Source organism: Furipterus horrens, unplaced genomic scaffold (genome assembly GCF_987537825.1).
Source record: "Furipterus horrens unplaced genomic scaffold, mFurHor1.1.pri manual_scaffold_4, whole genome shotgun sequence".
Taxonomy (NCBI): Eukaryota; Metazoa; Chordata; class Mammalia; order Chiroptera; family Furipteridae; genus Furipterus; species Furipterus horrens.
Genome location: NW_028327174.1, coordinates 33,395,771 through 33,406,258, shown reverse-complemented (window position 1 = coordinate 33,406,258; position 10,488 = coordinate 33,395,771). Strand labels below are relative to the sequence as shown.

The 10,488-nt window shown below is 39.7% G+C and overlaps 1 pseudogene; it reads left to right on the top strand.

Annotated features, from left to right (window-relative positions):
- The first annotated feature begins 8,537 nt into the window (after positions 1–8,537).
- LOC150011499 (large ribosomal subunit protein eL19 pseudogene) lies at positions 8,538–9,130 on the top strand (annotated as a pseudogene).
- The last annotated feature ends 1,358 nt before the right edge of the window (positions 9,131–10,488 follow it).

The following is a 10,488-nucleotide window of genomic DNA, read 5'->3' as shown; positions in this document are numbered from 1 at the left end:
GCCTTAAATATTTCTTCTTGAGACTCCCCCCGTTCTTGCGCACTGTCTTTTAATCATCTCCCATCCTGGACTGTGGAATCAGTGTTGGCAATGACTAAGAATTATTCTTGGTACTGTGTGTTTCTGGCATAGATACTGGTACTTAGGGAGTGCTCAATTAGTGTTTGAACAAATAAATGAAGGAGTGAACCATGATAGTATATTTACCTGAGAGATTTGTTCAACTAGAAACTGGAAAACATTTGGATTCTTGAAGAGTGGGGAAGTTACTTCCTTCCGTTTAGAGGAGCAATTTTCAACTGGTGTGCTGCAAGAATTTTTAAAACATGCACTAGTTGACTAGTTGGTCAGGGGCACTGACCTCTTTTCCCTTAGATTGCCAGGAAAAATGACAGCCAACACAATAGCCATTTGATGTAAATGAATCAAAATTATATCTATTTTTTGTCAGATCTGCAAAAAAAATAACATTTTTTGGTGTGCCACAGAATTTTAGTAATTAGTTTATATGTGCCATGAGATGGAAAAGGTTGAAAATCACTGGTTTAGAGGAAAGAGCAAAGGATTTCAGCTTGAGAAGAGGCCTCCATATGTTTTTTTATTGTAATCTTTCTTTTTTTTCTCCTACTGATTAAAAATAAAACGAGAGAGAGTCCAAAATAATCTAAGAGACTGGCAGAACTGTGAAAAGACTGTGAAGCCATATTTTTTAGGACCTTCTGGCAATCCTTGTCAATCCAGGCAAAGCTGGCCCAAGGCCTGAGGCCATCAGCTCCTAGATGCATCTGTGGACAGCTTGCCTCCTGAGGACATGCTTCAGGGGCTCCTCAGAGGCTGCTCTGTCAACTCTGCTCTCTCCTCCTGCCAGTCCTACCTGCCCAGCACTCAGCAGCCCCACTGATGCCCTTTAGCTCTGTGGACTTCCCAGCAAATTTAGTAGTACCATTAGGGTGCCTCTTGTACTGGATTCTGCCGGAGTCCCTGTGAATCTCCTGGCCTGTCTTCTCTTATTTTGTCTGCTACCTTGTCCTTTTACTCTGTATCCCTTGCAGAGATTTTGATACATATCCTGATCTTGAACAGAATCCATCCCTTCCTTGTGCACAGATTTCTTCTACCTGAAGATCTGGCAGGTGTATCTACTCAAAGCAGACATTTTTTGCACAGTAATGGAAACTATGGACAAACCAAAAAGGCAATCTACAAAATGGGAAAATATATTCACCAAGAATACATCTGATAAGAGGTTAATATTCAAAATTTATAAAGAACTCGTACAACTTAACACCAGAAAAACAAACAAACAAAAAACAGAGGACCTGAATAGACATTTCTCCAAAGAGGACAAATGACCAATAGGCATATGTAAAGATTTCAGCATCATTAATCGTCATAGAAATGCAAACTAAAATCACAATGAGATACGACCTCACAGCTGTCAAAATGGCTATCATCAATAAACCAATAAACAAGTGTTGGTAAGGATGTGAAAAAAAGGAAACTTCATGCACTATTAATGGGATTGTAAATTGGTGCAGCCACTATGGAAAAGAGTATGGAGGTTTATCAAAAAATTAAAAATAGAACTACCATATGATCCAATAATTCCATGTCTAGGTATTTATCTGAAGAAATACAGAACACTAGTTCAAAAGGATATATGCACACCTATGTTCACTGGAGCATTTTTTACAATTGCCAAGATCTAGAAGCAACTTAAGTGTCAATTGATGCATGAATGGATAAAGATGTGGTACCTATATACAATGGAATATTATTCAGCCATAAAATAATGAAATCTTGCCATGTGCAACAACGTGGATGGAACTACAGGGTATTGTGATAACTGATATAAGTCAAACTGAGAAAGACAAATACCATATGTGAAATCAATAAAACAAAATAAACAAACAAAAGAGAAACAGAACCATAGATACAGAGTACAAACTAATGGTTGCCACATGGGAGGGGGTTTGGGGGGAATGGGTGAAAAAGAAGAAGAGATTAAAAGTATAAATTGGCAGGTATAAAATAGTCATGGGAATATAATATTGTAATAACTAGGTATGGTGCCAGGTGGGTGCTAGACTTATTGGGGGTGGGAGAATCACTTTGTAAGTTATACACCCAAAACTAATATTGAAAGTCAATTGTAATTAAAAAATAAAAATAATTTTTTTAAAAAAAGCAAAACCACCAAATAAAGCTCTCTGCACAGGCAGACATTGAAGACCATAAAGACAACAAGCTCAGATTTTAGGAAGACATCAAGGTCAATGGGAAATCTAGAAAATGAGCTGGAAGACTGCTCTGGGGAATTAAAAGCTGAAGCAAAGAATTAGTGTCATAGAGGGCAAGAAGCTAAACAAAGAGCCTGGGAAACAGCTACATGTTACAGCAACATGCTCTTGTCTCTGCATTAACTCTCTGTTTCTGTCAATAAATTTGTGGTTATGTCCTATTAGTAAAAAGGAAGGAGCACAGGAGGAGGACTCTGTGTGGTTTTGAATCAGGACCCTTCACACTTGTGTTTTTGTGTTGGACTAATGTCCTGACCTCCTGGCCTTGCTTTCTTCTTATGTAAAAAGGAGTGAGTTCTAGCACCTACATTAGGAAATTTTTCCAGGCATTAAATGGGATAATATTAGGCAAAGCATTAGAATGGCGCTGTTCAATGGAAAGCTCTCTATGAATATTAGTGGTATTATTATTATAATGAAAGCAGCAGTGTTTAGTGTGACAAGCATGGGTAATGCTGATAAAAGTTAAGGTTTTAGGATCCCTTGAATAATAACGAAAGGAGCCAGCAGAATAATATTTAATGATAGGTAGATCTGAAATGGAAAGATATTAAAAGTTCATTTGTTTTTCTTTAGCACTGTTCTTCCAACTTTATTGAGGCATAACTGGCACACAATAGACTGTGTATTGAAAGTCTATAATTTGATGAGTTTTGACAGATGCAAACACCTGTAGATCCATCACCACAATCAAGTTAATGAGCATATGCATCACCCCCAAAAGTTTCCTCCTGCTCCTTTGTGATTTCCTCTCACTTCTTCCTGCCCTACCACTTATCATCCTCAGGCAACCACTGACCTGCTTTCTGTCACTCTAGGTTAATTTACATTTTCTGGAATTTATATAATGGAACCATACAGTATTCTTTTTTGTTCGAGGGGTGTCTGGCATCACTGACTCGGTGAAATTATTTTAAAATTAATCTATACTGTTGTTTGTGTCAACAGCTCACTCCTTATCATTGCTGAGTAGTATTCCATAACAGGGAAAGACTGGTTTATCCATTCGTTGACCTGTGGACATTCGGGTTGTTTCCACACTTTGGAGCTATTACAGATAAAGCAGCAGTGAGCATTCATGTACAAATCTATGTACAGACCTTGACTTTCCTTTCACTTAAGTAAATATCCAGGACTAAAATGGCCAGATCATACAGTAAATGTAAGGTTAACTTTTTAAGAAACAGCCATACTCTTTTCCAAAATGGTTGTACCATCTACATATTTAATGATCAAAGACTTATCTCTTGAATTACTTTATAATGAAATAAAACAGTTTTCGTTTTTGTCTCTATACAAATCTAAGTTTGCTGGCTAAGTCTGTGGAAACATAACCTAATTATTTTATTCCTATTTTACTAATTAATAATTAATTAATAGTTTGCTTAATTATGTTAATTAAATAACCTAATTATTTAAAATGCAAACCTAAACCTACAAATTTAAAGAAATCAAATAATAAATCATAATAACAATTATTGGGTAAGGCATTTATTTACTTAAATTCAAACCGTCCCTTTCAAGATTCAGTAGGGAAGGCCTGAATCAAACAGTCCACAACATGTTGAACAAATCACCTATCAACCTTCATTCCCTAGCCTTCCAGCCAGCCCCTAGGCCATTGTCACACTCTCAGGCTGAGAAGAGTCATCATATAGTGCCAAGTCAGAGGCACTATTCCATATTCTTATTCTCAAAGTTATCTGCAGACTTTACCACATGCAAATACCCAAAATGTTACATATGTAACTGGATGGGGAGGAATTTCAAACAAGACTCAAAACAAATCCACACACTATTGTTCAAAAGAACTGGTCATCGTAATTCCAAAAGGTTAAAAATCTCTAATTTAAGAATCTGCTTGAAAGAGAAAAAAAATCCAGTGGTGTCACTGGATAATAAAACAATTGGTATTCCTGCATTTTTGGCTGGCCTCTGTTAGCATAACTCACACTCCTCTCCCTCCACATTCCCCTCCCACACTCACAGCCAACTCTCTCTCTCTCTCTCTCTCTCTCTCTCTCTGTCCTTCCCTCCCCACCACTTCCCCAGCCCTTGTGCATGAGAACTCTGGTTTCCTAACTGAAGAAGGAAAAAAGGAGATTTCAGTGTAGAAAAGGGCCAGGAATGTTGAAGAGGAAAATGGAAGGTAAAAGCTCATAAACTGGGTTTAAGCACCTTTGGATACAGGAGTGAAGGCCAAAAGGTATTCAAGAGGGCCTCTTGGAACTCCAAGTGTAAGTCGGGCTTCTTCAGATCCTGGGCACAAAGGTGTTGACTCACTATCAGGTATGAAAACAATCTTTGTGGTACCCTGAGCATGGAATACTTGGGAAACTTTCAGAGGCTGTTCCCTGGTCATGGATATTGGTCTACCCAGCAAGAAAGGAAATTCACTAAGTAACTTTGCAGGCAGTGGACTCAGGTTGTGACAATAGTGATAAAAAGAATAGCTAACATTTATTAAGCTCTGCTATATATTAGGTATTGGCTAGGTGTCTTATAAATATTTCAATGTACCCTCCAGATGAATGTATTGTGAAAGCACAAGGTTAAGTAACCTGCTCAGGCCACACAGCTGATATGTGTTGGAACCAGAATTAGGCAGTCGGTGTGCTTCTAGTATCCATGCTCCTGGGGAAAGGAAGATGGGGTGGGAGGGGATTAGACACTCATGGCACTGCAGTTGGCTGGCAGTTATATGTTGCATGAGAACATGTGGGTTCCCCTTCTGGGAACTCCCAGGAATAAGGAGTGGGCACTCTGAACAAAGAGGGGGGACCCCTACTGTTATGCAGATATGGACAGTCCAGCACAGCAATCTGGGCACCAGAAAAACCTGGCAGGTGTCCATTCCAGCAGAAGACCTTACTTTCTGAAACCATGTTACAATTTTCAAATCTGCTCTTTGTAATGAAAGGTTTAATTCGGTCGGTTATCAATGTCCCTGAAAGCAAACATGCAAGTGTAAGCATCTCAGGCACACGTGCAGCAAGAATCACTGGCTGCAGCAGTTACTGGAGAGAATGTTCAAGCGCTGCTGACAGAGGAAAGCAGCCACCTGACAGTGTCTGAACTCAAGGCGGATGGAAGTCATCAAAAGCTCCTGTCTGAAAGGGATCTTTTTAACCATAAAAGTAACGACCTCCCAGAGAGATTTGAAGGTTTAGGGGACCGACTGCTTTGAGGCCTGCAAAGAAATCTGCCTCTGACCTGAGAATTTTTTTCCAGCTTCAAGTCCCAACTTCAGGCTTAAGGAAGAAGCAAGTAATTAAGCTCTGCCAAGACCCAGGACTGAGCTCCAGTTCCATTCCTCTGGCTTGCCCTCCAGCTCCCCCTCCTTGCCAGGAAAGACCCAGGCCCTTTGGTCACCCACCAGGTCTTGACTCATTTTTGAAGACACACAATCAAGCACCTCCTTGAGAAAGCCTTTTCTACCCTCTCCTTCATGCTCACTCTCCCCCAGCTGGTGGCTTTCTAGAGGTCCTATAACCAGGGAGCATATTAATTTGTTCTCAAGTCTTTAGAAAATTCTCTAAAGGCAGGAACCCTGAATTATTCACCTCTGGCTCAGTCCAGGGAACAATATTTTTTTAGAAGAAAGGGAGGACAATGAAGAGTTGGTGCAGGCTTCAGCAAAGGAAATCAGACTTGCTAGAAATCCTAGACTCTTTTCTGATTCTCTGTACCTTCCCCTAGGTCAGAATTGCTACTCCTTAACTCCAGGGTTTAGGAAAACTGGTAATAATATGTGACAGATGGACATTGTCCTCAGAACATCTTCAGGAAGCCCCAGGACTCAAAGGCACCCAATTGACAGTTCCTATGATGGATGAGATTACTAAAAAAGATGAGACAAGCCAGAGCTGGCAATGTGAGGGCTAATGCAGAGGGACCAGGGCAAATGGGAAATTTCAGGACGTCAGAACAGAGATTGTCAATGGAATCCCTATTTCCTATCTAATACACTGCAAAACAGGCCAGAACTCTGTTCAGGAATGACTTCAAATTTGAGATATAAAGATAAGACTCCCTTGACAATGAAAGTTGGTACCACAGTATTGTCACCCTCATCACCAAAAGTTTGGGTATTCTTTTGACATGTAGACATATATATCATGAACAATTCTCTCTATCTGCCTTTTAAGAACTGGGTAAAGGGAGGGCAAGAGTATGGTTGGTTCAGAATATATGTACCCTGGGATCTTTTGATTTTATTCTCTCTGTCTTGCCAGCGTCTCAATCATGATAATAAGAGCTGTATCTTCCTAATAATTCAATTTATAAGTCCATCAGAGCATGGACCACTACTGTGTAGCTTCGAGCTTTTAAGAATAATATTTAATAAAATGTAGAACACAATAAAAATAAAACTAATGCTAATTATATGTAATATTTTGTAAAATATGGTATAGTTTTGAGGCATAATTATACCTAAAAAAAGATATTGTTGTTGGGTGGCCAGGAGGTGGATGTTAACTTATCATATTGATTCCTCTGCCACATCCCTTGAGCTATAAATTGACATTAACTATTCATAACTCAGAGACATCCTATAGTAGAAGAAAATTTTTCCATTAAGACTTAATGTATCAGCCCAACACTTGAAAAAGTTGATGCCTGGGTTATTCAGAGGTGGAGATGGACTCTAATCATGGCAGTGTAAAGATGAGTCTGACGTTTCTGCCACAGCGATAAGGGAAAATAGAGTGCAATTGACAAGGGAGAGAGAAGCAAAGTAACAAAAGTCTCCCTCTTGCCTACATTATTTACAGAGAGAATCATTATCATTATCACCATCCAGATAAAAAGACCCAGAGCTGAGCTCCCAAGATCCTCTTCTTCAATAGTAAAGGATTTTGTTCCCTCTCCTCAGACATCTTTTGTGCCTACCCTGTTGTTTTTATTATTTCCTGACTAGGACAGATATGCTCACGAGAAAATATTCCCTGATCTGGCTCCTCCATAGGGAATTGACCACAGGTCATGGACCATAGAATGACATACTACATTATCATCCAATCAAACAAAAAATAATAAACAAGAGGAGCTAGCTACGAGGTCTTGAAAGCATAGACCTCATAGCCAGCTCTGCCTTTGAAGTTTCACTTTTTTATTCAATACTGATGTGGTGTTGTTCTTAGCCTATGACCTGTGTGCCGTCCCCTGCAGATGGTGGAGATCTGAGGGCCATTGTTGTAGAGTGTGTTCATTAGATATGAAAAAAGAGACTGTGAATGAATGAAACAAAATGTCAAATCCCTTCAGGTTCTTTAAGAATAAAAGCAAGCAAGTCAGATATTGAATTCTGCTAGGTTATATGTGCATTAGGAAGCAAAACTAATATTGTTTATTAAATGTGTTCTGTCAAAGGGGAAAGACAACAGGAAGCCATCTTCAAATTAAATTTTTTACAATATTGGCCTAATCGAGGTGATGTTGTTACATCCTTTTTAAAATAAAGTATCATTTATACCATGTGTAGAGTATATACCAAAGGCTCCATGTGACTTTGAAAAGGGATGAAATTCCTAAACAGATGGAGAAAGAATAGATGCCACAGACAGAGATAATCCATATGCTAGAGAATGTTACTAAATAGCTCCCTTCATAGAATGGAAAGGTCAGTTGTTAGAATGAAAATTCAAATTCAGCATGCCCCTCTCTGAGTTTCTATCTTTCTTCACTTATTCTTTCAAATGCTCTCTGCCAACACTGTACTTGGCCTTACAGATACAAAAATGAAGAAGAACAGATCCCTACCCTCAAGAAGATGACAGTCCAGTGGAGTATGACTGCCTACCACGCCCTTGTCACTCAAAACCAGTCTCATCAAGGACACAAAATAAATCCTGACCCTTATTTTTAATACTTACTGTGATTTCTTCATCAATCCCTTCCTTAGTGCTCCACAGGACTAGGAGGCAACATCAGCTCTTCAATTAATGTCCACAGTCCACCTCCCACTCCCACCTGTTCAGGAAGTTTTCTTGTTGTGCACTTAGCTTCTCCCTCTGTCCCACCCAAAAATAGAGGTCTAGTTTTTTTGCTTATAGACTTTTGTGAAAAAGAATTGGGAAAATATGTAGAAAGTGACTGGGGCATAGTGTAGTCAAGGAAAGGGTGATGGAGAGAGGAACAAAGGTTAAGTGCCTTACCCCAGAGTTAAAGGATGAACTTGTGGGCAGAATCCAGGGCCATGTTATGAGCTTTTCTTCCATGACTGAAGCAAGAGCCATGAGCAAGCTCAGGCTTTGGAAGAGGCTGACCTCCAGGGTCCTTCACTGTGGCAAAAGAAAATAAAAGAAAAGGTCTGGTTGGACCTCAAAGAGACCAATGAAATAGACAATGGCAACTTTTGTTAGCAGATCCAGAAGCTGATCAAAATGGGTTGATCATCCAGAAGCCCTTGACTGTCCATTCCCAGGCTGGATGCTGGCAAAATACCTGGGCCTGCCAAAAGGCAGGCATATTGGCACAGGTGAGTGAAAGGGTATGGCCAGTGCTCACATGCCCAAGAAGGTGACCTGCATGAGGAGGATGAGAATTCTGTGCCAGCTGAACAGGGCACCCTGTGAACCTAAGATTGACTGCCACATGGATCACAGCCCATACGTGAAATGAAGGGGAGTGTATTCAAAGCAAGCAGATTCTCATGGAATACACCCACAAGCTAAAGGCTGACAAGATTCACGAAAAGCTCCTAGAGGACTGGCTGAGGCCTGCAGGGCTGACATCAAGGAAGCACACAAATGCTGTGAATAGTGTCTCCGGCCATGAAGGAGGACATCAGCGAGTCTCGGTCCAAGGAGGAAGACACTAAGATATAAAGCTCCCCCTCTCTTGTCTTTCCAGAGTAGCCTTGATAGTTGCACACACTAGTCATTCCATAAAAATAAGGCTTCATCTACCTTAAAAAAAAAAAAAGTGAGTGAGAGGCTGAGGGAGCAGTGCTCAGGCAGGAAGGAAGAGGCATGGGTGAAACCATGAAGTCAAGATTTAAAAATATTGCCCTGGGTTATTAAGTCGATTCTCCTTAACAGTATTCAAGAGATGCGAGGAACAATTGGAATCTAATTCCACTTGTCTTTTCACTGGGCCATAAGAGGATCAAAGGTTTTCACATCAGTAGTTTTTATTCCCATTTTCCAACTGAAACCCCTGAGACATGGAGAAATGGAGGGACTTGAAGGGTCATGCAGTTACTTAGGCAACGGTTTCCCATTGGAAACTGCATCGCTGAACTCAAGGCCTTGGACCTGTTTTTATTAAGAGCATAGACTCTGGAGTCAAACTGCTTATGTTCAAACCACAGTCCTGCTACTTACTAACGTGCCTTAGTTTCCCTAATGATAGTTCTTACATGAGAGGGTGGCTGTGAGGATACATATGTTAATATATGAGAAAATTTTACGTCATAGTAAGTGCTCAATAAATGTAGGTTTCAGCAGAAACTAGTAGTAATAATGAAAGTAGTAATAGTAATAGTGGTAGAAATAGTGATAGTAGTAATATTAGTAGAAATCATCTTGCCCCAAGTCTTTAATTTTGCTAAAAAAAAAATTTACAAACTGTGTTCTGGCTCCTTAGATATACATGGGAATATTATAAACCACTTAAGCTTACTAGAGATACATTATAATCTTTAAAAACAGTTCATCTCCCTTCTAAAATTAAAGGTACATGTAAGTTCTTTAGCCACTTGTATCAAAATAAAGTCTCAAGTGAACAAGGAAAAGAGTCTTCTAACAATTTTATCTTGAAAGGGGACTTGAGGGGCTCTGGGGTTTGGTTATATGAAAAATAACTTCCCCATCCTGCTTTCTTGAATGGATGATGTTCATAACTCTTGATCTTGGCACATGTGAAAAGCAACACACTTCACACTAATTTTTCCCTTGAAAAGAAAGAGGGAATTTGGCCCCCTTATTGGAAACCAAGACCCACAGCTAAAGAAAGGTTCACACTGATCAGATTCATACAACACTAAATAACAACAACAACAAAAAGAAATATGTTTCTCATCCATCTCTTCCATTTGTGTCCTCCAGCTTAAAAAGCTTTAAATGATCTCCTTTTTGCCATGGTTGCCAAATCACAAGCCTTCTGGAAGGAGGGCTCAGCAACTACTCTGTGCCAGTCAGTTTCATACATGCCATCTCTTCTAATCCTCACAACTATGAAACAC